Genomic DNA, 26,848 nt, shown 5'->3' on the forward strand with positions numbered 1-26,848 from the left:
ACTCGCTCGGATCCCTTCGTTAATTAACTATAACTCACCGGATGCTGGTTCGACGAGGAACGCGCGTAAACATTGGCGAAAAACGTTTCTCGCGGGAAAAATTTCATGTCTGCTTCTGTTCTCTTTCTGTCTTGTGGGCAGCTTTACAATTTTATTTGTCTCTCGTGATTAGGGTGTACTGGTGAAAATAATGGGCCAGTAATTATTTACGTTTTTAGAAATAAATATTGTCATGGAAGGGACAATTTCAATCACTACGTCGGTGAAAATAATATCACAGCAATTGTTTACTATTTTAGTAGTAAATAATGTCGGTTGACGTAGCGGAAGGATCAGTTTCAATAATTTTTACTAACATGTGTATTGAATCGAAAATTTATTTTTGGACGTATGACGTCTGTACTTGTGTCACAACTCTGACACGTTGATAACCATCGATTCCAAACTGTTTTTATAATCCAGCATTGAAATCTTTTCCCCTTATAAATCACTCTATATTTCGAACTCGAACATAAATATTTATTGCCGTTTTAATGCTTTTCGTTTCAATGAAGATTTTCCATTTGGACAAATACCTGTCGCGATCTGTCATGTTACCGGAAAATATGGGCGAGACTTAAAATAACGAAAACAATGATTTCCATAAAAATTAGCAAAGGGACACATTTATATGAGGTCTACCGGAAGGTTCTGTCCGTTCCGGTTACAAGTTTCACCACATATGCGCGTATTCATTAAAAATGATATACAAATTGCAATCACGCTGGCAAGATGTCAAAGATAATGATAAAAATTATATTATTCAATAAAATTTATTCAAGGTATGTGACATTAATATCCCAACAATAATATGAGTAATAATAACAATTATCAGATTTCGACTAGCTAAATTCATACTAAACTGTTTCCACGAAAACTAACAGACAATCGAAGTCCCTGAATTTCGAGAATTCCATACCAGCAACGTCGACGTTTGATTAATTACGTTCTCATTAACCAATCTCGTAGCACGAAGGGCTCGCCGTCCATTGTAAATTACATGGCCGTCATACAGACAGACGAACGATAAATTCTGATTAGCCGTTTTCTTTAATGAACTTTGGACCCCGAAACTACGGATCCTCGACGATTAGAACGGAAACGTCCGCTTAGGTAAATTGTTAACAATGATTCGCGCTGCGTCATTGTTCCCCATTCGAGAGTTCGATTCTGGGTCATGTCGTCCGGCGGATGACTTTAAGTGGAAAGTTGGCAAGTCACGACTCCGTGGGCGAGATCTCAAGTTCTCGCGTTGAAACAAGGTTCCGATAAAGAGGGGGAGGGGTCACGATGGCTAAAGCTGGCTTGCCAGCTAAGCACCGTTTCCTGAGCTTCGCTCGCTCTTGGCTCGGGCACTGCGTCATGGGAATCGTGTCGTCCGTTTAAAAATTAAATCGAACGGTTATCGAAGGTCTCCAGCCGCGGGAATGTACACGGGACAGTACTACATGCTGTTACGGTGAACGGTACGTCGCGAAACAGGTTATCGAAGCAACTTAGGGATGATACAGTCACAAAAAGATGCTGGTACTTGTAATTTTTTTAAGGAAGTAGTATACTCTAGAACTTTTAAAGAATGTATTTTTTGTGGGGTGTTTTCTTGGAGTGTAGAACTTTGGGAATACGTTTGTTATATTTGTCGAATTCAAACAATTAATGAACGATTCGAAAATTAGGGAGACCCGTGACTGTTCTTTGATTCCCTGCATTTGTATCAAGTTTCATATACAGCCTCATACATTTTCGTACCCTCTATGTCTATTAAAGAAGTTTGTCTAAATTAAATGATGGGTTTGATGTTTTCCAATAAGTTTTTCATTATATATATACAAATGTAAAGTTTATTTATGTACATATTTATAAGGAAAGATTCATTTGAAAACATCAAACCCATCATTTGATATTACGAATATTTATAGGACTGGAGTGTATCGTTAACAGAAATAACAAAGAGTTTTAATTTTCAATAATTCCTAAGAGTTCTGGTTTTAGCACTAGAGGCACTCATATGAATCAAGATGTTCCACGATTTTTAATTTCGTATAAATTTTTACCCTTTATTCGCAAAGAACTAAGCGCATATTATCGTTGTCAACTCCTCCAAAAGTACAAGGTTAACGAAGATACGAGCATTGTTTCGAAATGTTAAAAAGTGTACTCTCTGGCATGAAAAGGAAAATTCGTCTGATTCTCGATGCACTTTGCCAGTATGAGTTTCTGGAATTCTTGGATATTTGTATTCGCAATATCTGCACGCTTCGTGTTAATATAATACGATGACTGCACGATGATTTCTCCTGGGGCTGGTGACATTTTGCTGCTTTGAGCATCCTTGTGCTCGTGCATATACTTCGATACGAGATCAGCTTGATTCATACCTATTCCTATCGCAACATTGCAAGTACCAACGAACGTTATAAATAAATATCGATAATTAAACCATCGACGTCGAATCAATATTGGTTTCAATTTCTGTTTATTCTAGCCTCAAGAATGAATTTCTGAAAGAAACGAGACAATTACTGTAGCCTGCGAATACCTAAAGAATACAGAATATTCATCGCACGATTTTTATGTGGAATTTTTACTCGAACTGAACGTCCGTAGCTGCGGCCCCCGTTCGAAATCGATAGCGTAATGAAGCGTACGTGTTTCGAAGGCGCGGTGTGATGTTTTTAAGGCCAGCGGGCACGATTTGCACGGTGCATGAGCATACGCGCTGTTTATATTGGCAGGAGATCTTTCTGGCGATAAAATCCGCCCGCGAACTGCGAAAATCCGAGGGGAACAGGCCAGAAAGTAATCGAACGTGAACCATCGAGGCGGTACAAAGTGTTCGCGCGCGATACATTTGTATTGCGATCTTGTCAAAAAGAAAAAAAGAACACTGACACACTGACATACAAACACATAAATACACTAACGGATCACCAAACAAACGCACAATACACCGACGACGTACGAGCTAACTGATACATTAATACACCAACGTGTTAATATAAAACACACACAACGCAGACTGTCACAATACATACTAGCTACCTGATATACTAATACACGAACATATCAATACATAAACATACTGTGTAAGAGTCTATGTCTTCTCTATTTGCATCCCTTCTTTCGCTGGAACAAAGAATAGGGAGGAAGAAATGAAGTTTCAATTTACAGAATGTCACCCTCCCAAAATCTTTCCCCATCCAAACTTCTTAATATCTGACACTGTCTCGTTAATTTTAGGAAGTACTTCGTTTCCCCGACCTCCCAACTTTCTGGTCCCTTGCGTTCCAGTCCTTCGCATTTTCAGTTCCCTCTGACACAAATTCACGCGTTAACCTTACAATATATACCGAAAAGCCAGCCCTCGAAACGAGGAAGGATTAAGATTTTCAATTTTTTAAAATCCTAAATATATGTTTCAAACGACTAGTAAAAATTTAGCGCTCTATTCGGTCGCAAATACCTTGCAAATACATGAATGAAAATTCCTGCAATATGTTAACATTAACACGTGCCTCAAACCTTCGGAAGTTTCAAGTGGAAAATAAATGGATGTTTTATATCTCCGGTAAAAATTGCTGAAAGTATTTGAAATTTGGCAAGGTTCTTACGTGGAAACGGTAGGAACAAGCCCCGAAAATTTCAAACTTTTATCTTAACTATTTCCTTATATATCAGTCCAGTAAATACGGAGCTATTTTCTCTACGTTTGTAACATTATTTCAGATGTTTCAGACTTTCTTGTATGACTGACGTCGCGTCCACGACGATGGGAATGCGGAAAATAACCCCGATGAGATGACACTCGTTGAATATTTCGACCTCGCGGCGACCTGACCCCAAGGACAACCCGGTGACGTGCATACGAATAGAAAAATGCATACCTTGATTGCGAAGTATGAACAGGAATTTGTTATATTTGAAAAGTTGCGACCGCGAGACAGTAAGATTCTCCGCTTTGAATTTCTCAGGGTACCCGGCGAAATATTATCTGCTTCTTGCAGAGGAACGACGCGTGCTATTGTCTACTGTGCACAGAAGTCTAAGGAGCGCGGCTCAATAATGTCTGCTCCATCGAAATTTCAAATTCCAACGTTTGCTTTATTCGCTTCTAAAATTCAAGGAAGACGAAGCTCCATGGCGCAGTCCGGCGATGTGCATAATTTTTCGTTACTGGCTTGAATAAAATGGAATGATATTTTTGTTACTGAGTACAGTTTCGGGTTAGATTAGGGGAAATATATGTAGTATCATTTATTTATAGATGTATTCAAATCGGATCTGTAGGGTGACCAGAAATGATAAACATTGCTGTATTATTATCCCCTCGAAAAATTAGATTAATAAAGTATTTAAATAAAGGACTAGAAATGTTAAGTAAAAGACAACTTTAGTATTCCTTATTTACTATGAAGTATCTGTCAATGGATGTTCAGAAGATGTATTTTTCCTTGGAACTGTGATAGACACTAGAAACACTTTATTGCGCCAATGTGACTACTTTTAATGAATTATGTTACGTACATCAACTAAACCTCGTTAAAATATTTCACGCGTAAAATATGTGAAACATTCATCTATAATGTATTAACATATACAACGTATGAGAATATTCGATACCCACCTAATACATGGAAAAAGTATATTCGACGTATGATGCGATAATGAAACCTTAATTATTTAGAAGTTGTAACTATTGGCAATTGCTAATTCTCGGCGTTTATCGGTTTAAACTAATTCACCAGCGGGAAACGTTAGTTAAACTGTAACTGGGGCAAACTGAAATTTGAGCCAACAATATGCTCCAAGCTTCATTAGTTTTTCAACAATTGCATCCTTCGAAATTCCAGTGACGTAATCGAGTTTTCAAACTGGGCTACCTAATTACCCTCTACGAATTAATTCAATATTGCAGACAAGCGTAATTTTAATCAAAAACCATCGCTGAATATTGATTTTAATGAAACAGAGTAGCCCGTTCTTATTTCTTGACAAGTGGAATTTCATAGTCTTCCCTAATTTTCGGAAAACACAGAAATTACAAAAAAAAAGAGTCTCGCGATGCGAAATGTGAAGGGGTTAATGAGGAAATATATTTCAACCCAGGTCCCAGTTTTCAATTTACGTTATAGAAAAACATGCACCTGCATCAAGCTCCGGAGTCCAGTAATTACCCAGCGTTCTTTGAAGCCGGAAAGAATAAAGCTAAATGGCTGTAATTGACTTCGCAACGACCGAATACCTTTTCCTCCGGCACAGATCAATTATACGCGCCAGGAATGCGATATTACAAAAAGTGAGTATCAATATCGTCGACAATCCAGAGTTTTCATGTAGCGAAGTTTCCGGTTACAGGGTCTCGTTCGAAAATTTCAAGGGTTGCAACTCGATTCCTCGTTCGACTTTCGTATTAAGGCTCGAAACTCGTTACAATTTCGCACTCGAAACTCGACGCCGGGAAAATCGATCATTTCTGCCTCTACGAACTTCCCGCCAGTCAACTTTACATTTTCGAAGTGTACAAAGCTCGAAGATCGTTCGCCGCGAGCGAACGGGTAGCAAAGCAAGTACATACTCGGAGGCGCAAAAGTGTCCCGAGTTCGTACGAACACACCAGCGCGCCGTCTGAGATTTTAAGGAGCGGCCCTCGATGTTGGGTGTTACGGGAGAAACTTTCGAGTGTACGAAGCTCACTATTACCCAACAACCTCTGGAATTTAAAGAAGCGCGCATTAATAACGTCGTCTACAACAACCCGATGTTTCTAATCGTATATCTAGAACGCCGAGTAATGCAGCTATTATCCAGTCCTGGTGCGAATTAAGTTGCGAGTGTGTTAGGCTCTCGTGAAACAAGATAGAAAGAAATTATGATAAATTGATATAATTAATTAATTATTGGTACGTTAATGTACAATATGGATTTACGAAATTATATGTAGAACGAATTTGCTGAATTGGTGTACAGAAAGATGTAAATATCTCTTTCAGGCGAGAAACTATTAAGTAAAAAATTCAATTAATGCATTAAAGATATTAAATAGCAGAATTTTAAATATTCATCGACCTTGGCTGCATGATTAATATAAGATGAATATATAATATATTCGATTCTACATTTTCTATAATTAGCCCAGAACTAGAGCTTTTGTACAGACATCGTCGACCGACACCTTAACGGTCAGCTCGAGCACGCCAACCACCAAGGATCATTGTTCCGATTTTGCCTCTGAGTGCTCGCCGTCTCGTAATCTCGGATTAGCTTCTCGAAGTCGTCCGGTTCAGGTTCGATTAGGCCCACTCGAACGGTGGGTATTTCGGTACCACACGATTCTACTTCTAATCATTCCGTCGAGGGGAACGGTGTCTCCACGGGATCCCTTTATTTACCGTGGCCAGCAGCTGCGCTTTCTTTCGAAGTCCTCTCGGCCCGCCGCGACGCTTTTGTGTAGGCGAGTACTTCGTTAGCTGCTTGTTTATACGCGCAGAACGCTTCTCGAGTTCTTTGTGCGCCAGGAGAATGGAATTCTGATGCCATCAGAATTCCATTCTCCTGGCGAACGTGGACCTACGACTTCGAGGCAGCCCGAAACGGTAGTAATTATTGACTCGCTCCACTAGACGTTCCGGGCCGAGGAATCGTAATTAACTTCGGTTCCGAATTCAGGGTAAGAAACATCCGTGAGCACGGAGTCCTTTCAATTTTAAAGGGCTTATTAATGCGCTTTGGTCTTCAAAAATTCAACGCAGCGGATGCCACAGAGGCGTGCCTCTGGACGCGTACTTTGTAAACCTGAAACGGTGAATCCTCTTTCGGGAGAAATGATCTCCTTGTTCCGAAGTTCTGTTGGCAAAGCGATGAATCTATTATACTCAGGACCGAAACCTTTCTTAAACTGGGAAGAAGTTTTTACTATAAAATTATCTTTATTTCAATTATGTATGATTAGTCCGGTACAAGTATATAATTGATACTCTTGAATAAACATCTGATCTCACTTTTGATGCAATCAATTATTGCAATAAACATAGCAGAGTTCGACGAATGCATGGATGACGAGAACCTGAGGCGTGAAAGAAGAGCGTTTGGAAAGAAATAGTTTGAAGTATGCCTGAAAGGAAACTCATGGAATCAAGCGAATGTTTGGGTTACAGGAGTAACTGCCAGGTTGGGAATGAATGATAAGAGGAAGTCACGCCTGGACGAATGCAAGAGTTTAGATTTAAGTTAGAGAACGAAGCGTAAAGAACAGCGAAAGTCAGAGTGTCAAACTCCGTGTGCGACTAACAACGAAGGCGTTATTTTAGTTCATATCCATACCAACGATAGTTTCACTATAATCCTGCACCACAATTTTAGTAATAATATCATCCATTGCCACTATCTAGTAAAATCCTACAATATGTTAAATGTTGTATGTTAAATGATGCACCCTCGAAGGAGCGTCTATGCACGAGACGTAACTCGTTCACTCGCACGAAGATAGTTAACGTAGCGCTGATGGTAGCGAACAGACCAGGTCCTGCATTCGCTCGAACGGTATTGGTTGAGCCAATAGCAGCTGATCCTCTTATCCATTACAGATGTCACGAGCCGACTTCGGCTTCTGGGTCAATTGCACATTTGGCACGACTTGATCGGAAGTAGCGTCGACCGATTCCGATCCCGGTCCGTCGTCGCGGGCGATAAATTAATTAAATTCCGCTTTACGCGACCGCGTCTGCTGTTAACGACGACCGCCATTAGGACGATAAGTATGCCGGTTGTCCGCGAGGATTTTCAATGCTGCGCGGAACTTTATGGCCTCGTCGCGTATAATGACGCGACAGGGTCGTCCTTTGTGTTTTATCGCGGTCTATAATTTAATCACGATCCTCGAGACAAGCACCGACCGGTGCTTCTCGACCTTGAACGCCATAATCATCGCGCGATGCAAATTATTCGAGAACACGAGATTCCGGCTTGCGTCGTGCTTGATTCGCGATTTCTTGGGTTCGGCGGTTTCATTTTTAATCGGGCCGTCACGAATCGAGGGCACGCAATCGTCATTTGACGTATTCGAAGTACAGCGAGGAGCTTTAGTATTTGGAAGTTTCTCATTTTTATTTTGTTGCTTTGCGACTTTGTCTGCGATGCGGGATAAAGTAATTAAGACACGTATTTTTTATTTCTATACTATGGGAGTATTTCTAGATTGCAAGAGTCAACTGTTGAGGCGATATGTACTTGGAATTAATTTAAAAGAAGGCTGATACATATATTGTTTTTATTTAAACGCATGAAAGACTGTTTCTCATATCGTACTGTTCTGTACATTCAAGGTTCAATTCTGATCTTAAAACAATAATACAGTGCCTGTACAACTTACATTATATATTGGGTATTCGAAAAAGTTCGTGGAGTTTTGTCGCTCGATTAAAGTAAGAATGCTACGCAAGCTTGTGAAAGAATTCGTGGTTTTTACGGACAAAATGCTCTATGAAAATTTTGATGTTAAAGATGCATCACGCTGTGGTCGACCAATCACAGAACGATGCGATGAAATCATGCAAATGATTGAGATCCGCCATCCTGGATGGAAAACCACAATCCTAAATAATAACAATCATACCAACAACATATCCGCTGTCCAACATGCTTTCCCAACAATTTAAGTCACAAATTAAGTTTTATTATCGAATCCCACAAAAACGCGCACATTCAACGCGCGTATAACTATTCTCACTCCGAAGTATGCACCGCTCTATTCCGTCTAACAAACATCACGGATTAGTTCCCCACTCGACATCGATCTTTACCAAAGTATCCTACGACGCGTGACTTCTTTCGTCGAGAACCCTTCCTAAAAACCATCGGACGTTCGTCGTGGGTTGAAATCGCGCAATCGCCCGAGGGTTAAGCGAATCGATCTCGCCAGCCGGTGAGTGCATTTTTCAAGCAGCTCGCAAACATAAATTTTGCTCCACGGCTGCCACCGCCCCGTTTCCCCGGTCGCGTATTGAAACCGTCGAGGATTTAGTTAAACATCGCTAAAAGGACCGTGATATCCTGTGAAAATAAAACCGAGCGACGTGTTTCCATTTAGAAGGGCGGGAAGGGGTTGGTCGAGGGATCGAGAGTCGTTTCGCTTGTTTCAAATGTCCTGCGAATTTCTGTTATTTCCCCGGCGCGGACGGAACGTCTGCGGTATCGGGACGTGTCCTTTCTTGCTCCTTTTTCCGTGGACCGACTAAAAGCGCCGTTTGTAACGGCCGGCGAAACGCCATTACCGAACTCACGAAATACAAATTTCGTGCGGTTTAGCAATCGCGGCGTAATGAATGGAATTTTCTGCCAGCGACAAGCCCGACGCTCGTCGCGACAGTTTCGCTTAGAACATTGTTTCCCGACGTGGTTAATTGACATCTCGATGTGGTTAAGCGACGTCTCGAACGAATTCACGAATTTATCGATGTTTTAATTACGGCGTTTCCATCTAGGGGTTGATCAAATTACTATGACCGCTTAAAAATTACGAATTATTTTAAATTTAAATTCTGAGAAGCTACGTGAGGGGATTGCGAGAAGGAAAAGTTAATCCATATCTCGATTGAATATAATTGAACTTCTTATCGTTAAAGGTGAAAAGAAATGTATGCTTCCTAGAATATTCATCGTCGTAAGCGAACAATTCTCAGCCTTATTTCGATGTCAGCGAAAGGAGCAGGATGCATCGATGAAACTCAAGTTCGAGGAGATACGTGATACACATTTACAAAAATAGACTATGAAAGTCGATACAGTGTCCTAGAAAGAAGGCTGCACATTCGTTGAGGCCACGACGTGGCACCTGGTGGTCACAGCCTTGAATTCCGCACGAAAATGCTGTTAATATCGCTCGAAGGAATTCTCGAGGGAAAATTGATTTCAATGTGTCGATTTCAACAAATAACGAAGTTACAAGCCGATAACAGTGACAGTGTGTGTGGTTGTGTGCTCGGTGACTGATTGCTCGTTGAGCCAACTCCTGTCTAAATTAGTTTCTCAAACTAATCGATTATACCTATCGATGATGCCTGAGGGTCCTTTAACATATTCACTGCCGAAAGCCTCGATTCCTCTGTGCTACTCGTATCTAGACATACGTATAGCAAAATTACATTTTTGTAGCTTCAAAAATTATATTTCACATAATTCGTGGAGCATAACCAGCTTTCTGAAATTGTTTTATTGCTGGGAGTAATTTCATTGTTCTGACATTTGGCAAGCAACATTTTCCGCGGAATATTAATACTAATAGGAGAAGAAAATTTGGTGTACCTTTTAAAATCTGAATTGGTAAATATGAAATCATTTATTTGTAGTTTTCCTTGCTTTAATCCCCCTAGAATCCTTACACTAGGACACATCCTTCATATTCCTAAACAAAATTAATTCTATCTACATTGCTTATAAACTAAAATTTAATACATTGTCTACCGCTTTGATGTAGCTCTCGAAGGGTACGAGACATAATTATAATCTTGACGATCTGCTTCACGTGATTAGAACAATTTTATTCCTCGTTCGAAATATTTATCTAGAATTTTTCCTACCGATGACGTAAATGTTTTCTTTCAGGTGTAGTGTCCTTTTGACGACGTCTATTATTATATATCCTGGCATCCCCTCAGCCATAACGAGCATGACGCGATGTCATCGCGAGAGGGTGAAAAGACGAAGTCAGTCGCGAGATGAGAAGAGCCACGGCGTTGGAATTATGGAAGAAAGCAATAAAGAAGCGAAGGTGATTTATGATCGTTGATAAAATATGAAGACTAACGTTTCAGAGAGATTTTTCCTTCCAACGTATTTATATTCGCCGCGGTTTACCCGGCATGGTAATGTCTGCCATCTGTTTCGTGCATTGCTAAGCATTATTTACGGAAGAAATGTGCGCCAGCGCAGCGATCTCACGTTTTTAATGAATTTACAGCGTGAGGAGCATCCTTTATACTTTGCGATAACGCGTGAATGATCTGGAAAGCATGCTGGAATCGGCGAATCTTTCCGGGAGATGGCATTTAGAAGAAATAGCCATATTCCTATTTCCTATTCCTATTCCTATTTCCATTAAAATAAATATTAACCATTAATGGTGCCCAGAAACATGTAGATAAGTATACAAGAGTATTTATATCTTTATTATCGATAAATTTGCAAAATAATTTTAAATGCTATTACACGTGCTTTTTCACATGCGAAGTTATTATTAATATCTAGACTGCGGATCATTTATTCTATGATGTATTTATTATTTATTTATGGTATGTTCAATATATATTCATGATAGTTTAAATACTTTTGAATTTCTATTTCTACACATTCTCAAAGAGATCGTATGATCATCAAAGGAAACGTAATACCAGTAAGAATATGTCAAACGAGTCGCGACTCTGTCAAACAAGTATGCCTGCCGTTCAGGAGTGTTACCATCGCTTATTTCATTTCCGATGAATCCAAACTAGACGTAATTGATATGCATTGTCTTCGTAGATATACCTCCGAACTGATTGATCCAAGAGTATCGGTATCAGAAGCGAATGCGTCCTAGTATCAAACACGTCTAAGTCCAATCTCTGTATACGTTGACGATGTCCTGTGGCGTTCAACGTGTTAGACCAAGAACCAAGGACAATTGAATTATCTAAAAATAAAGAACCCTTCTAGTGTCAACCCAGAAAGACCGATAGTCCATTTCTGTGACCATTAACAGAATTGTTCACCAGTTTTCAAAGAACCGATGGTCCTACGCGAAATCTGTAGTCGTGCAATTATGATGCAACGTCCAAAAGGAGGCGTTCGACAAGGATAATTAACAATGTCGACAAGTAAGAGTAGACGAGGCTTCTTGCGTCGCGGAGAAACGACTCTGCCAGGTTGGAAAACAAAGCGAGCCTCGAGCAAGCCCGCTGCTCGGATGTTCATTGATATTCAGCAGAAGTCGATAATCACGGCGGATGAGTTATTCGATTTAATAACGGGCGAATTTACGAGGACGATAAATGTTGCTCGTCCCCGCGAATTTCTTCGACCGGCGTTACCGTTATTATTATCGCCGGTTTACGGCTGTTTAAATAAATATTAAATTAAGCTCCCGGCGTCGGTGCGACTCGGTTATGCGCGCGCCGTGTATCACAAAATATAAATCAACGGTTTTACGTTCGTTTTTACGCCCGCCCAAGTAGGAGACCGTTTACGCTCGCTTTAACGCTTTTACGCTTGAAATTATCCTGGGATTTTGTTCTTCTCGCGGTTATTCTGCGTACACGCGGCGGACGAAACGGATCGACGAATACGTTTCCAGAGTTTCACCGGAGTTTATATTTTTTCTATGAGGCATCAGTGATGTTCAAAAATGGATCGTTTAAAATACGCAACACGCGTACTTATTTGGGAATTTATGGAAATTAAACTGCTGAATAGAAATTCCATGAACTTTTATTGTGTGTAGATTACGCTTTAAAGAAATCGCAAAAAAATTCACAGCGTGAAAGATTGTTCGTTAAATTATTATAATGACTTTTTTGTGGGTATACAAATCAAACACAAAAATTCGAATACGAAAATAGTCGCTCATCAATATAAATATAAATTAAACAATCTTTACTAAATATGGGGAAATGTAGGAGGATGTGCATGAGTGCAAGATATAAAATATCTGTCACACCGTGTACAAGATAAGATACGCTTCCGTCTAAATCACAGTTTGAGTCTAGGAAAACATGAAATCGCATAAACATCCACAGTCTATTATACTCTTAGCCAAGCCTCAAAACCACGAAACACTCGCTCGATATTCAACTGAAAATTAAATTAAATTTACACTCGTTCTTACTTTGCAAGCATTTACACCGACTACTTATAACCCTCGTTGAGGTTGAAACGCACGCTTCGGTCGGTTGTAATTATCCCCGCGAAATTTGACCGCGAATTTCGCGAAATAATTACAGCTGTGGCCTCGAAATTATCATTTCGAAACACTCTCGCGCTGAGTCACTTTTTCTTCGCGCAGACGCTCGTGCTTTTCATATTAAAATTCCGCACGAAGTTAGATCGCGGAACGGTCGGCTGTGTAAAATTCATGAAGCGCAACGGCGGGGTGTACACGCGAAGCACACGACCATATTTCGTCGCTGTTTTCCACGTGGTTCGTGGATACCGTGTGCATACGCGGCGTTATCATCGTTGCGAAGCGTCAAGAGAACGAGCTTTTTCAGCGGAAAATTCTGCACCCTGGCAGCGATGGCAAACCGTGATTCTTAGACCTTGGATGCGATAAACAATCACGAGAATAGTTATCATATTCTGGAATTTCGAGCAGCAGTTACGAGATACGATTCGTCGCGAACCGCTAGTTTCCGAGCGCATTGGATGGAGATCGGTCGCGATAAATCAATCCAAGCGTCGCGCAATTTCCAACTGGGAGGATTTCTCTGTTACGAAGTTTCGAACCCGCTTCGTGGCCTTGCCACTCAAAAGTGAAAAGTTAAACCGCGAGAATCTAATTTAAGTTTCCCTGCGTAATGGCGAGTTAAGCTGGAGGAATAGACGGTAGCCGAGGTTTACTTGGATGCGTTTCCGAAGTAACGTCTCGCGGCTGGAAGTCGCGGGAAATGGACGGAAACTCCCTGCCACCGAAATTTTCGTGATCAGCGTGATTTTGGACGCGACACACTTCCAAATTTCTAGCTCCATTTATTTATTTAGATTGCTTTTTTAGGCGTTGAAATTAATTCTGTGCCTTTACATTCAATCATTTGTAGCTATAGCTTAAATAGAAATATTTAAATTAGAAATATTAAATGAAACGCCTTGATAGCTTTTTGATCTGATGTAACATTTATTTTGGTCACTATTTAGTTCTAATATTAGTGTTTATTAAAATCCTGAATGAATTACTAATGTTTCTTAAGAAAAGAAATATATAGGTTTCTTTAAAGTATATAAAATTGAATGGGGAATCTTTGAAAAAGCTGTCATCAATAGTGCTCGGGTAAAAGATTCGGAAAGAAACGCTTTTGTATGGAGTTCCACAGTAAAAGACCCTCTTAAAGGCAGTTTTACGTTTCACGCAATCGAAAGTTCGATCTTTTTGTTACATTTTCTTACAATCCGCGGCATTAAGAATGCTACAGTAAAATTTGACGAAAGTTATGAGAGTTTGAAGGGGACTATTGAAGCAGCGAGTGGCGATTGGAAACTTTAAAGCAGTTTCTCTCGAACCTCACTTTTCAAGCTTACGGAAGTGATATCTCAAGAATTAATGGAGCTCTCGACTCACAATTTCAATAGCTTATAGAAAACATGCCTGCTCATCTGTGGCACTAGGTTTATAACGATATCTACCATAACCGTTTGCCATTAATACAAAATACCTACATCTGTTTCTTTTTTGTTTTATAAATAGTATCACCCTCTTGTGAATTTCTAATTCTTTCCTATTTTTTAAGTTTAAATTTATTCCAATAAAAACTCGTTCACGTCCAGTATCATGCTCAGAACTGTAAGCGTTACAGATCATGAAAACGATTTATAATAAATAGTTCTCAAATAAATGAAGGATAATAACGAAACAACATTTGTATTTTACAATACAAAGATCAATTTCAATTTACTCTTTCTACATTAAATACAAATTAGAATTTTCACAACACGTACAAGAATTTCATAATGAAGAATTGTTATACGTTAGTTTTACTCGTATGCGCGTGTCTTTGGACTTGGAAACCCATCAAACGACATCACCTGGAAACGAAGTCCACCGTTTCGAAGACGCGTTTAACCGAGGTCTCGCTACAGCGAACAATTTACAAAATCGTTTCCAGTAATCTGCTTTATAAGCGGCGCTGCAAGGGCGGGCGGTATCCAATTCGCGGCGGCGCACACGTCGAGTTTTCAATTTACCGAACAATCCCAAAACTGATTATTCCCGTTGTGTTCTGTCTGTTGGACAGAATATACAGGGTGCCCCTAATGAAGGAGGCCACCCAAACATCTAAACATTTCTCGGAATTTTTGTATCCATTACACGATGCGATACGAAACATATATTTACCTAGTTGAAAAATAAGAAAATAAGAAAATCTTAATTTTCGGTGGTCGCAGCAGAAAGACTCTTTGAATAACCTTCTTCGGCTGGGGACACCCTGTACATGCCATGGAATAGTCACGGGAGAAGCAGGGGCGGGGGAGGGGAGCTGCTGGAGCACGTAATACGTGTCACTGGCAGGCGATACCGTTGTATTAAGGAGAATGGCCCCGGCGTGGGCGGACGATGTCTGACAAATGCGACCCTTATACTACTTATTCCGCGAAGCTTTGCTCGCGGCTCGGCAAAAGCGGTACAAATGGAACCGTCTGTTTTTACGCTATTACTAGCGAAATATTTCCCCCAAGATTGCGCAATAATTCAGCAGGAATATTTCCCGTGCAGGAAACCTGCCTTAATTAAAGGAAAAAGTGTACGCGCGCGGTGGCCGTGGCAACACTTTGTCGCGGGGAGCGTTCCCCGTATTCCTAGAATTTTAAAAAGGTTATTCCTAGCAAAATCGTGGGCGCGGCGGGTGAAAAATATTTGTATTCTGGACGAAGGCCAAGCGGTTCTTCCATCGTTCCATCGAAACTGGCCTACCCGCGTCAGCGTTCCGTCGCCAGGAACGTTAACACTTCTACTTCGATTTTCAGAGAAATTACAGTGGAGATATTTTAGCATCGTTATCAAGTGTGTAACCATACTCTTTCCTCTCTTGCACTTGCTCACCTTTCTATAAATTTTACGATTTCTAAAAATAATCAGTGTATGGAAATAAATCGAAAATAGGAGTAACAAATAAGAGAGTGGGACAAGGAAACGGAGGTTCTTCTCAAGCTGAAACACAGGGTTAAATCAGTAATCCGAGACGCGCTCGTGGGTTTAACGCTGAAATCATAGTAACGAACTAAGACGCTTCCCGAGTAAGCGAAACTTTCGAATTCAATGGCTGCAGTTTCCAGCCGCGTCTCGACGCGCCTGGTCGAATCAGTCCTTTACAAATCACCGTGCGCTGCTATTAACAAGTTAACTGGGACGCGTCTTCCGATTTCGCGACGAGCATTTACCCACGATTATTGCGATTTTTGCGAAGCTGCGCCGAAACTGCAACGCTAGGTTTGGGGAAGCCGTCTTGGCGTTGTCTTCGAGTTCAAGCGAACGCGTTTGGAACGACTACACGGGGATATTGGAGAGGGAAGAGCAGATTATTGCATTAAACGATGCGATGATGGCAAACTTGTTGTTAAAGAATATTTATTCAATTTGATACGTTTGAGGAGAGACGAAACTAGTGGGGCAAACAAAATTCTGGCATTTCCAAATTTAATGTGTTGACAATAAAAGATAATTAGGTAAAGAGAAGGGTCACTCAAATATTATTATGCAACAAAAAGTACTATATATTGACACATACTGTCTTATACTTTATTTGTTATACAATTTTCTTACAATTCATACTTCTTCATTTACTCGTAATGAATGTCTAACGTAAATGTTAAACCACATATTTTTAAAAATATTTCTGGTAGGTTTCATATAAAAATGTTAATTTATCTAGAAAAACTGTAGAAGAAATATCTCCAGCTGTATTCTCCAGCTTGCACCAACTTCTGTTCCAGCGGCATTCTACATATGTTTCTAACGTTTTATGTGCTCGAACCCAGCACACCTTACACATGTGCTCGGAGCGGAAGACATTTAACTTCCACCTCTTCTGCGTGATTTTGTAATTAAATTACGTCAAACATGGCGGACAAGTGTGAAAATGTGCGGTATGCGAGGGAATTAGCCGCAGTTTCGAAATACAATAACGACGCGCAGCCCAATTTGCGGTTATTTGTATGGAAATCCGTGCGTAGCCACGTTCTGACCGCAGCAAATTAATTGTTTTATAGGAATATCATGCAGCGCGGTTAAACAGCAGCTTAACTTGCCTCTCATTTTCGTATAATCGGGATACGAGCGAAAAACCGAATTCAACCAGAACGGAAGAATGGCCCCTCCCCAAATTCTGGATAGTCTGTCTACCCATCGTTGCATTGTTGGAGCGTTGATAATACTCGACGCTTGAAAACCCATCGTTGATCCATTGTTATTTCATAATAAAGGTAAACGATCCTATTTCGTCCAATTAATGTTGCGTAAACATAACGAAACGTTTATTCGAAAGACGTGGCAGATGCGATCAAATTAATCTGAAACTGCTACCTTTGTCGCGTTAATTTGTTTCGGAATTTACCGGGACGGATTATTACCAGAAAATAGTCGTTCGTTAGGTAACACGTTGTACTATTTACGTCGTTATCGTAACTGTCGATGTGCGAATAACTGAACAAAGTTTCAAAACGTTATCTTTGAAAAGGAAATTCACAACCAAACGCTTCTGTCGCGTATTATAAACAGAAAGTTAATTATTTTCGCCCCCGCGGTATTGTTTTAACCAATTATAATGTTGCTACTAGTTTGCAAATATTATACATTTATGACGTACGTGGGCATGAAAAACATATGCTAATCGTGTGCCAAATACAATGCAGATATATGAAATGAAATTTTAATATTATTATGTTGTTAAATCGAGTATATTCTACGTGAATCTTCCTTATTAACATAAGCCATAAATGCATAAAATCCCCAGGCTAGTCGTTTCAATATCCCATCGAAGATTATGAATTTCGCTATTGAATATGTATAATGTATTACATTAGCATGTGCAATTGTGAAATTTACTTACTATTATATTCGTAATGCTCTATGAAAAGGGCAATATTCTAGTAGCGCTGACGTAAGGCATAGCCATGCTGGTCAGATAGTAAGGTCTCTGTCTAATTCGTAGAATACACAAGGGGAGTGAACTCATTTCAGACAAAAAATTTAGCGATCTGCCAAAGCCACAATAGACAGATGGAAGGCGAACCCACTCCAGACAAATGATTTACCGAGGCTTCTGTCTAAATCATAGAATATTCAAGGGAGATGAATTTACACCAGACAAGAGATTCAGCGAGACCCTTGTCAAAGCCATAACACGCAGAAGGAAGATGAAGACACTTGAGTCAAGTGATTTAATGAGGCCTGTGTCTAAGTCATTGTTCATAGAATGCAGGTGATCTCGCCCCAGACAAGAGATTCAGTGAGACCACTATTAATAAAAACAGGAATAATTTGAAACGAATCGTTAACCCTTTGATGAAACAGAGGCCTTAAGATTGAAACAAGATCGTGAAAGGGAAGGCCCAAGACTGCAGCAAGTTTCGCGATTTATTTTCATTCAGCCCGAGTCAGTTTTTAGCTGGCCGGTGTTGAGACGTGTGCATCGTCGGATTAATCGTGTCGACCGAAAATATTTACAAGCGGCACTCTCTTAACGCGATTCGATTTGAGGGCGGTCCCGCAGGCTTGGCCACTTAAAACTTTGAACGGCGCTAACTATCCACGCTCCTGCTACTCCAGCGCGTTCGGTCGGCCTTATGGAAAAACTTTCGGCCAGGATAGTCCGTAAATTTCCTCTGTGACGCGGCCACCGTCTCGCTTTTCCACCGATTTTCTCGCACGCTCGCCGCGTAATAGCGTAATTTCCATATATTCAGAGTTGCCCGCCTCGCAGATATCGCGCCGCGAATTGAAACATCCGTACTCGGTTTAGAACTCCGCCTCCAAAGTGTCGTTAACGACGATGTTCGCGTTGGATTGTCAGACACTGAAAAACGAACTATACTTATCCCTTATTCCTTCAGTACGGATGTCTCGAGTTGTCTCCATTCCATCGATAACGAGTAGAAAATGCGCCTCGTGGTCCTGTTTGAAGGTAATTCCAGTAGTTGGGGACAAATTATGTGCCGAAAGTATCCATAAAATTTCACGCAGATTCTGCGGTACTGCGAGGGACATTCAATATCTGCGGTCTATCTGCGGCCGAACGGGGTCTGGCTGCCACGTAATCCGAAATAAGAATTGTAAATGTATCGGAGCCGCGCCCGAGGTTCGTATTGTATCGAAAATGTGTGCGGATGAAAACCGATATTCGGCCGTGCCTCGATACGTTGTCACCGGTGCGCCGGGATATTCCTGCCACGGCTAGGTTTTCCATGGGACAGGCTCCATTCGAAATTAAAGTGGAATATTTTGTGTCGAAAGTATAATCTTGCGATTCGCGTGCGTCTCAACTTAATAAAAAGAATATAGTTTGTAAGGAAATTCCACGGGCGAAGTACTGTTAGAATAATTTCTATCATTTGCGCTATTCTTGAGAAACAAATAAATGGCATAATATGTCTTCTATAGGAGGATTTATTAAATCTGGGACTGTTTCTCGCTTATAATACAAAAGATTCGTTTAATGTATCTCTGTCCTCGCTACATCCATATCTATTATATTGGGTTATATAGTCCATGTCGATTTCTGGTAGGTCGCACAGGTCTGAATATATCGGAATGTTTAAAAACAAATAACACGTTTACGTTCCTTAAAAGGTAACCTGCCTTTAAGACTTTCTTAAAAATTGCCTCGAACTTCTCTCGACAACACGATACTATTATATTCGTCTACTGAAATTTTATAAACCAAGAAACCAATTAATATCTTCAACATCATCTCCACCGCCATAAATCCCACACAATTCTCCATAATACATGCGCATCTTCCTGTTCCACAATTATTCTTCCCGTGAGTCGCGCAGGATGTATAATGCCGATCGACGTGGATCCAATTTCGAGCGTGGATCCAATTTCGAGCGTGGAGCTGCGTCGCGGTTGAAAGAATTCAGCAATTCGTCACATGTTCGTTTGAAACGCGCACGCCGAAGAAAGAATTCTCTTCAAATTGATCCCAACGACCGATCCATCGATCTCGGGGGGAAACGATCGCGTTCGGGAATTGCCCGAGCCACGGGGCACGGAAAAGGGAGCTCGTCGTCGTCGATCATAGTCACGCGCACCTTGGCACTGACCGAGACGCCAAGATTTTTTGGCAAACGGTTCTCAGTGGCAACAGGTAATAGATGGTCGCAATTTGCCGTTAAAAGCCAACTCTGTTTCCCTAGCTACTCGAGTTTCTCGAATCGGCTCTTTGAAAACCGCTTCTTTATGCGGTTGGAGACGCGTGACACTTGTAAGCAACGCTTTCCGCTGTTAAATGAATGGAAATGGGAGTATAATCGTGGTTCATTACAGTAATGATTTGACAAATATGTTCATGCACATTCGTAGTTCTATAGGTAAAGATAAAGAAAATAAATAAAAGTATCTATTATCTTCTGGACAGTGTAACATGTATTGTTGATATTTCATACACTTTTGAATTAGTGCACATTCTCGTACACTTAGTCATACTTTTATAAATGCAGAAACGTCTCCAGTTTAATAACGATACAAACGCTTACGTCACCTTCAGATTTGGAATCATAATTATAGGGTATAGGATTATGGGATACTAAATAGATATTCTACTTCTTTTAAGTGTCGTATCACGTGCTTCTTCGACACCCTGTATAAAGGCATTTCACGATTGAACGATACTTCCATTTCCCAATAGTATTATAATCATGTTTTCAGCGAACGATTTCAATGATTATACGAATCCTATTGTTAACGTACCATTTAATGTTACACCAATCCTTTGTTCGCAGTTAATGTGTTTATAATGCGTCCGATACAACGACTGGAGCGTGGTAATGAGCATTAATTACGACGGAGAAAAAAGAATTGATTTAAACAGCGCCCCGGCGAGTGATATTAATAGTACAGGCGGCGCGCGTTTCCGGGAATCATTAATACGAGTTTCGCATGTCACGCGCGTTGGCAATTACGATAAACCTTTTAATTAAGCCTCATTATTCTGACGAGTGAAATGGCCCGGCGTCAAATTAATTCGAGTTTTCCTGGGAACGCGTGGGGAAATTTGAGTGGCGCCATGTGGCGCACCGAGTCTTCATTCTGAGTCTTCAATTTTACCGTATGCTTTCGTGTTTTATGAGAATCGAGATATTTCAAATCTGGCTGTCCGGGTACTCTCAGTATTATTATTATTTTTGGCTTCTCAAGTTTTCACATATTGTTTATTTTATTCTGAAAATTGTATCTCTCGTAAAATTTTTAGATTTTGATGGTCTTCGTTACGTAGAACCAAACTTAAATAAAAATTTTCTTGGAGAAGATCGAGTGATCACTTGTTTCAATTTATTTTACAAGAGTTTCTATCACTTTCTAGCTAAAACAAGGTTGCTGTGGTACGATTATATAAAATATAATATTAATAGTAATTATAATCATATTATTTACAACGAATTCGTACGTACAAAAAAATTACAAAATGCACACAGAATGAAATAATATACAAAAGTATTGAAATTAAAGTTCATATTGTAATATTTTCAGAGTAATATTTCTATTTAGGTTCAATTTTTGTGGATACATTTGCAAAGATTTAATTATAGAAAGAATTCCGACATACGTGAATCTATGTAGTCAGCTTTATATTTCTGGTGTTAAAGCGTCGCGTGGCCAGGGATTCCCATACTACTCGCTTATGTTCACGCTGGAGGTCGGAGGATATCGAGCCACAGACTGTACATCATCCTGTCAAGCGCGGTATCAGGAAACATTTGAGTCTTCCTTCTGTGAAATGAGTCCGATGCCACTAATATCATTTTTCCCCTTGTTCTCTGTCTCCTCCTTTCTCGTTTCTACCACTTATCCAGCTCGTACCGAGTCGAGGATACACGCAGCATCGTGGAAGTCAATGATAAACGGTGAACGTACTTCCTGGATTACCAGGTTCTGCTCTTCGGTCATACGTCCAGGAATAACGGATGCGACAGACTCGTGACACTGCTTTTCGCTTATTCGTCTCTTACGTCGCGCAGTTAGAATCCTAACCGACTATTTATCGCGCCTTTTGTCTTCATTAGCTACCCCGTGAACTCTCTCCGCGCGCATTTTCCGAGCGTTCCCCGTAAGAAAGCTCCAGGATTTTGTTTCCTAATAAAAATATCCGATTTTTTTATTTTAAACGAAAGAGAATACAATTATAATTAAATTCGAAAAAATGTTGTATGTAATTTAACAATACGAACGTAAATTACGAACGTAACAATAAACGGGTTAATGAAAAATTTTAATTATAGAAATGTTACTTTTGCTTCCAATTAATGGAATTACGAAATTTTATTACAAAAACTTATTTCAGTTTCGGTTATTCCACGACTATAAATATTAACATACGAAAGTATAGTTATTCCAAATCCCATCTTGAACACCAGCGATGATCCATTTTTACGTTAACATTCTCCCTTAACTATACTTAATTCCATTTCGAATGTATATCCACCGTGACATTCAAGTGCCATTCCAGTCACGTTGATGATTCGGTTTAAATTACTGTTTCGCAGTTAATTTCGAGCGATTATTAATTGAATTACGTCACTTTTAACTACTTTTGGAAACAAGGGAGGGGAAGAGGGAACGAAATGGCTAACAGTCGGATGTCGACGCGCGCGTGCCGTGCGTAAACAAACGAAACGACGGCGATTTAAATGGGAGCGACGTGATTATCCGAAAAGGCATGAACATCAAAGCTGGAGTTGCAGAATTCCCCTATTGTTTCATTCCGCATGCCAATGGAACTGCTTTCCCTCTGTATGCAAAGCGACGCCAGCGCGATTTGTAATCAAATCGCCTTTTCGTTCGCCTCATTATTCATCGACCTTCGTACACGAACAATCGTGCTTTCCTACGAGCCGGCAGCTACGGCTACGAAATTGCTAAAATTCGCTCGACATTCCCGCGATACGGTAATTGAAATGGCAATAACTGAAAATTGCGGGAAAGCAAAGTGATTTTTCCGAGTACCCGAGCGTACCATGCCTCGATTCGTGCAACAATAATAATAGCGTGTCGAGGAGGTTCCATGGTAGCCGCGATACTGGTGTTAAGCGGGATCATCAACTTGAAGGTCTCGAAACATCGATTTCTCCGCCTTATTCTCCAAACATATAGCATATATTAACCGTTCATTGCATACATCGATTAAATCCAGGAAACGAACGATTGAGAAATGCAATGAAATAGCCTCTGAAATAAATGATCTATTATTCAATAATCATACAAATTTGGTCGTTTAATAGTGTTAATCTGTATTATTCAGGAAAGTTATTATAAATACAAAAATGTTCAAAAAGTGGAGTTAATCGATTTGGGGCCACGCACACACACGAATTTAGTCGCTAATGCTTTAAACTATCGGCTTTGTACGTTTTCGTCAGTGGTTCAGTTCCTTTCAGAAAGAGCTTGAGGAAGGAATGCTGCGTATATAATAAAAGTGCTATAAAAGGAATTACAACCTAAGGAGTTATTTATTAAGGATTTATTTATTTAATAGATCCTCATTTCCTAACAGTTACATTCGACCTACCAAATACTTCATCCAGGGTGCAGTTCACACCTTTTGAATAACGCTGGCCAGTATTTGGCTGTCGAAACCAGCTCCATGACTGGATCAGAGACTGAATGGAACTCCAAGTCACGTAGCCACTGAGTACCATAGGGTTCATTGTTTAGAGTAGGTTTGGATGTATTGAGAGAGGCAAGCTGTTCCACATTGCATTGTTTAAGGATCGAAGGTATTGTTGGGAGGGATTTGGCCACGGAATGGAGAATGTTTCGATGTCTTCTGGTAAGAGGACTGCGAGCAACAACGTAACCTAGAAGCTCTTTGAAGGGAAAGTTCGTACCGTGTGAAGCGAGCCAGTGTTCGCTCCAGCCAGTGGCACACTCTATTGCGGAATGATAAGGAAGGATATGCGTTATCCCTTTTACGAATAATTCTAAACGTTAAATCATTCTAAACGATATCAATACTTGGGAGACGACTTTTCAAACACATCGATGTTTGTTTCTCAAGATTATTTATATTATTCCACGAGTTACTTAGTCAATACGTTTCAGCTCAATCGCAAAAAAGGAAATATTGAAAATGGGGTATAATGAAATAACGAAATACTAATTTTATTAACTAAAAGTTTTGGTTTTATTTCTGAAATGTCACGGATAAGTTGAAATCTTTTCTCTATGAGGAGCTGGTCAAGACTAACAGACAAACGTCATAAATCGTAAGTCTATGCTCATATGTCTATTGAAAAAGTTTGACTAAATTGAATAATAGATTCGATATTACCAAATGAATTTTTCATTATAAATATATATATGTATATAAATTTATATAATATATATAAATATGTTGATGTATATATAAATATACACATGTATAAGCTTATTCATATATATATATAATATGTATATTTATGTATATCATCAACATATTTATACAAACATACGTCTGGAAACGTCAAATCTACAATTTAATTTAAACAAATTTCTTCGACAGACATAGAGGGTACGAATATTCATGCGATTGACTGTTTATGCATTGTACATTTATTTTTGTAGCAAAATAAAAGGTCGAATTACAGTAGATATTCCAACAGAAAATAATCGAATAGAAGAAACGAGGTGTCCCAAAATTCTAGGCATTCCTATCTTTATGCAACAGAGCGAATAATCCCTAACAGGCGCGTTCATCCTCGACGACAGGAGTAACAAATTTCGGCCAGCAGTATCCTATGGATGGACGGGTTGTTTGTTCCCTTATTTTCTTTTTTTCTCTCTCGTCGAAAAAAAAAAGGAACGCGACGAGCTCGACAGGTCGAGCGGATTGATGGGCGGGGATGCAGTTCGACCGAAGATCGCAAAGAATGATCGCTTCGAATGCGAATTCAACTATTGACACGAGGGATGGGACAATGGGGAATACACGTCACTCTTTGATGTTCCTAGAATGGCGTGTTACTCGGCGTTTAAATGTTATCAGTGTCTAAAGCATTCCTGTTCGGGCTTGCTCATATTCCGCTGGTGCGCCAGCAGCTGGTTAAACTAGGCTCCGCTATCGCCGCGGTTTATCGATGTTTTCCCATCGATAGGAAACGCCAACTCCATTCCTCTTCGACGTGACGTGAGCCAAATGATAATTCCACGATCACTTATGGGATCTACCTTGACTTCGCGTAACGTGAGCGAGAGTTAGTGTGTTACGGGGGTAACGCGCAGTTTTTCATTTTACTTTCTATAACGTTTCAAGCGTTGCGGTTTTATGGACCCTGTCTTTCTTCTCAACTATCCTCTCTGTTCGGTGATCCGAACAAAATATTCGACCACGTTACTCCTTCTTTCCAGCATTCTGAAACGTGACAGAGACGGATTCTTCATTTTTCTTCTCTTGTTTACGAGTTCTTGCCTCGAAAACTCTTGTTTTGCTTCGCCTCCATTAAATGTCACATATCAATGACGTAGGTGCCACCAGGTTTTGTGTACGTTTTCCTGCAACTTCTTGCCACGTTATCAACTGTCGAAAGCTTCCTCTATTTGCGCGCCTGTCTACTATCTTCAGCTTGTTATTGTTCATATACGTTTTACAGATTGTACTCTTATCCATCCTCCATAATATTTACATTGTTCTTCTTGTGCACAACAGGATGTTTTTAAATCGAATTGTACACCTGCAATTGGTTCATTTTTAATATTTAGCTGTAAGTCAAAAAAATAAACGTCAGCTGTCAACATTGTTCAAACAATAAATACATTGATATTTTGTTGAATTTAATTTGGAAAATCAGGCATCTAAGGGTTAAGGCCCGAGTAAAAGAAATCGATGTCTCGAATACAAAGTTTTCATTTGTGACAGTCATGTCTCAAAACCTTAGTCATAGAGTATGCTTTGAGATCAACTAGGAACCAAGGATTATAATTCAATAAAAAAAATTCTTTAAATTCAAAGACTCCTTTCCTTCGCCTCAACATGCAGTTTATCTCGTACTCGTTCTCGTGTTTTCGTAATCTAACATGCTGAAAAAAGTCGTTAAGCAAAGCGAAATGAAAGATAATCAGGACACCCCTCCAACCCCTCCGTGTAATGACGAGCGACAAGCGTTCTACGACTTCAAAGTAACGCACAGAAGCCGGAGAGACGAAGTTCGCGAAGCTCAGAGATGCAATTACGCCCTAGGAGTTTTAGAGAGACACGGGACGCGGATACGCCCGCAAACACGAGTGAAAGCTCTTCAGGAACTGCAATTCGACGCGTAATAACGTATTCCGCGAGATTGTCTAACTCGTTTGCATCGACGATGAATGTAATGTCCCGCAAGAAATGAAATTAGCGGAACTTTACAATCCGAGCGTGACTTCGCCGCAAAGCGACAAGTTTATCCCCAACTCCCGACGAAGCTGAACGAGGGAACTTCTTCGTTGTATTTCATTTGTACAGCGGCCAATCCCGACCGGGGAAGCGCCTCGAGATAGCGTTGATCGCATTTACGAATACATGGATCACCGCGGGTGGAGCTTGGGTGGTTCATTTCTGGAATTAACGAGGAATTCCTTCAGATGAGATACATATATCCTTTCTTATTAATGCGTTGGAGCAGTTGCACGCAAGAACCTTCCAAAATTTACGCTGGAGTCGTATTTATTAAGCGTTCCAGGACAAATATGTCATGTCTTGTTTATGGGGAGGAGCAGCAATCCGTAAACTCCTGTCAAAGTTTGGATTAAAATCGTATTGATAAAATATTCTACTATGCTTCAGTTTTTCCATGTGGGATCATCGTGCACTAAAGTGTAGGAATAGAAATTATAACACAGACGATGCTCAGGTGAGAGTTTCTTTCTTTAATGAAGTCTTTAGGATTCTATTACTATCGAAGC

General features: G+C 40.1%; 1 protein-coding gene across 7 annotated transcripts in view; it reads right to left on the minus strand.

Annotated features, from left to right (window-relative positions):
• The window catches only part of LOC128878186 (5-hydroxytryptamine receptor 2B-like), a 174,570-nt gene that overhangs the window by 89,633 nt on the left and 58,089 nt on the right, over positions 1–26,848 (minus strand). The window lies entirely within an intron of this gene.

The sequence above is a fragment of the Hylaeus volcanicus genome, chromosome 6 (assembly GCF_026283585.1).
Source record: "Hylaeus volcanicus isolate JK05 chromosome 6, UHH_iyHylVolc1.0_haploid, whole genome shotgun sequence".
NCBI classification, from domain to species: Eukaryota; Metazoa; Arthropoda; class Insecta; order Hymenoptera; family Colletidae; genus Hylaeus; species Hylaeus volcanicus.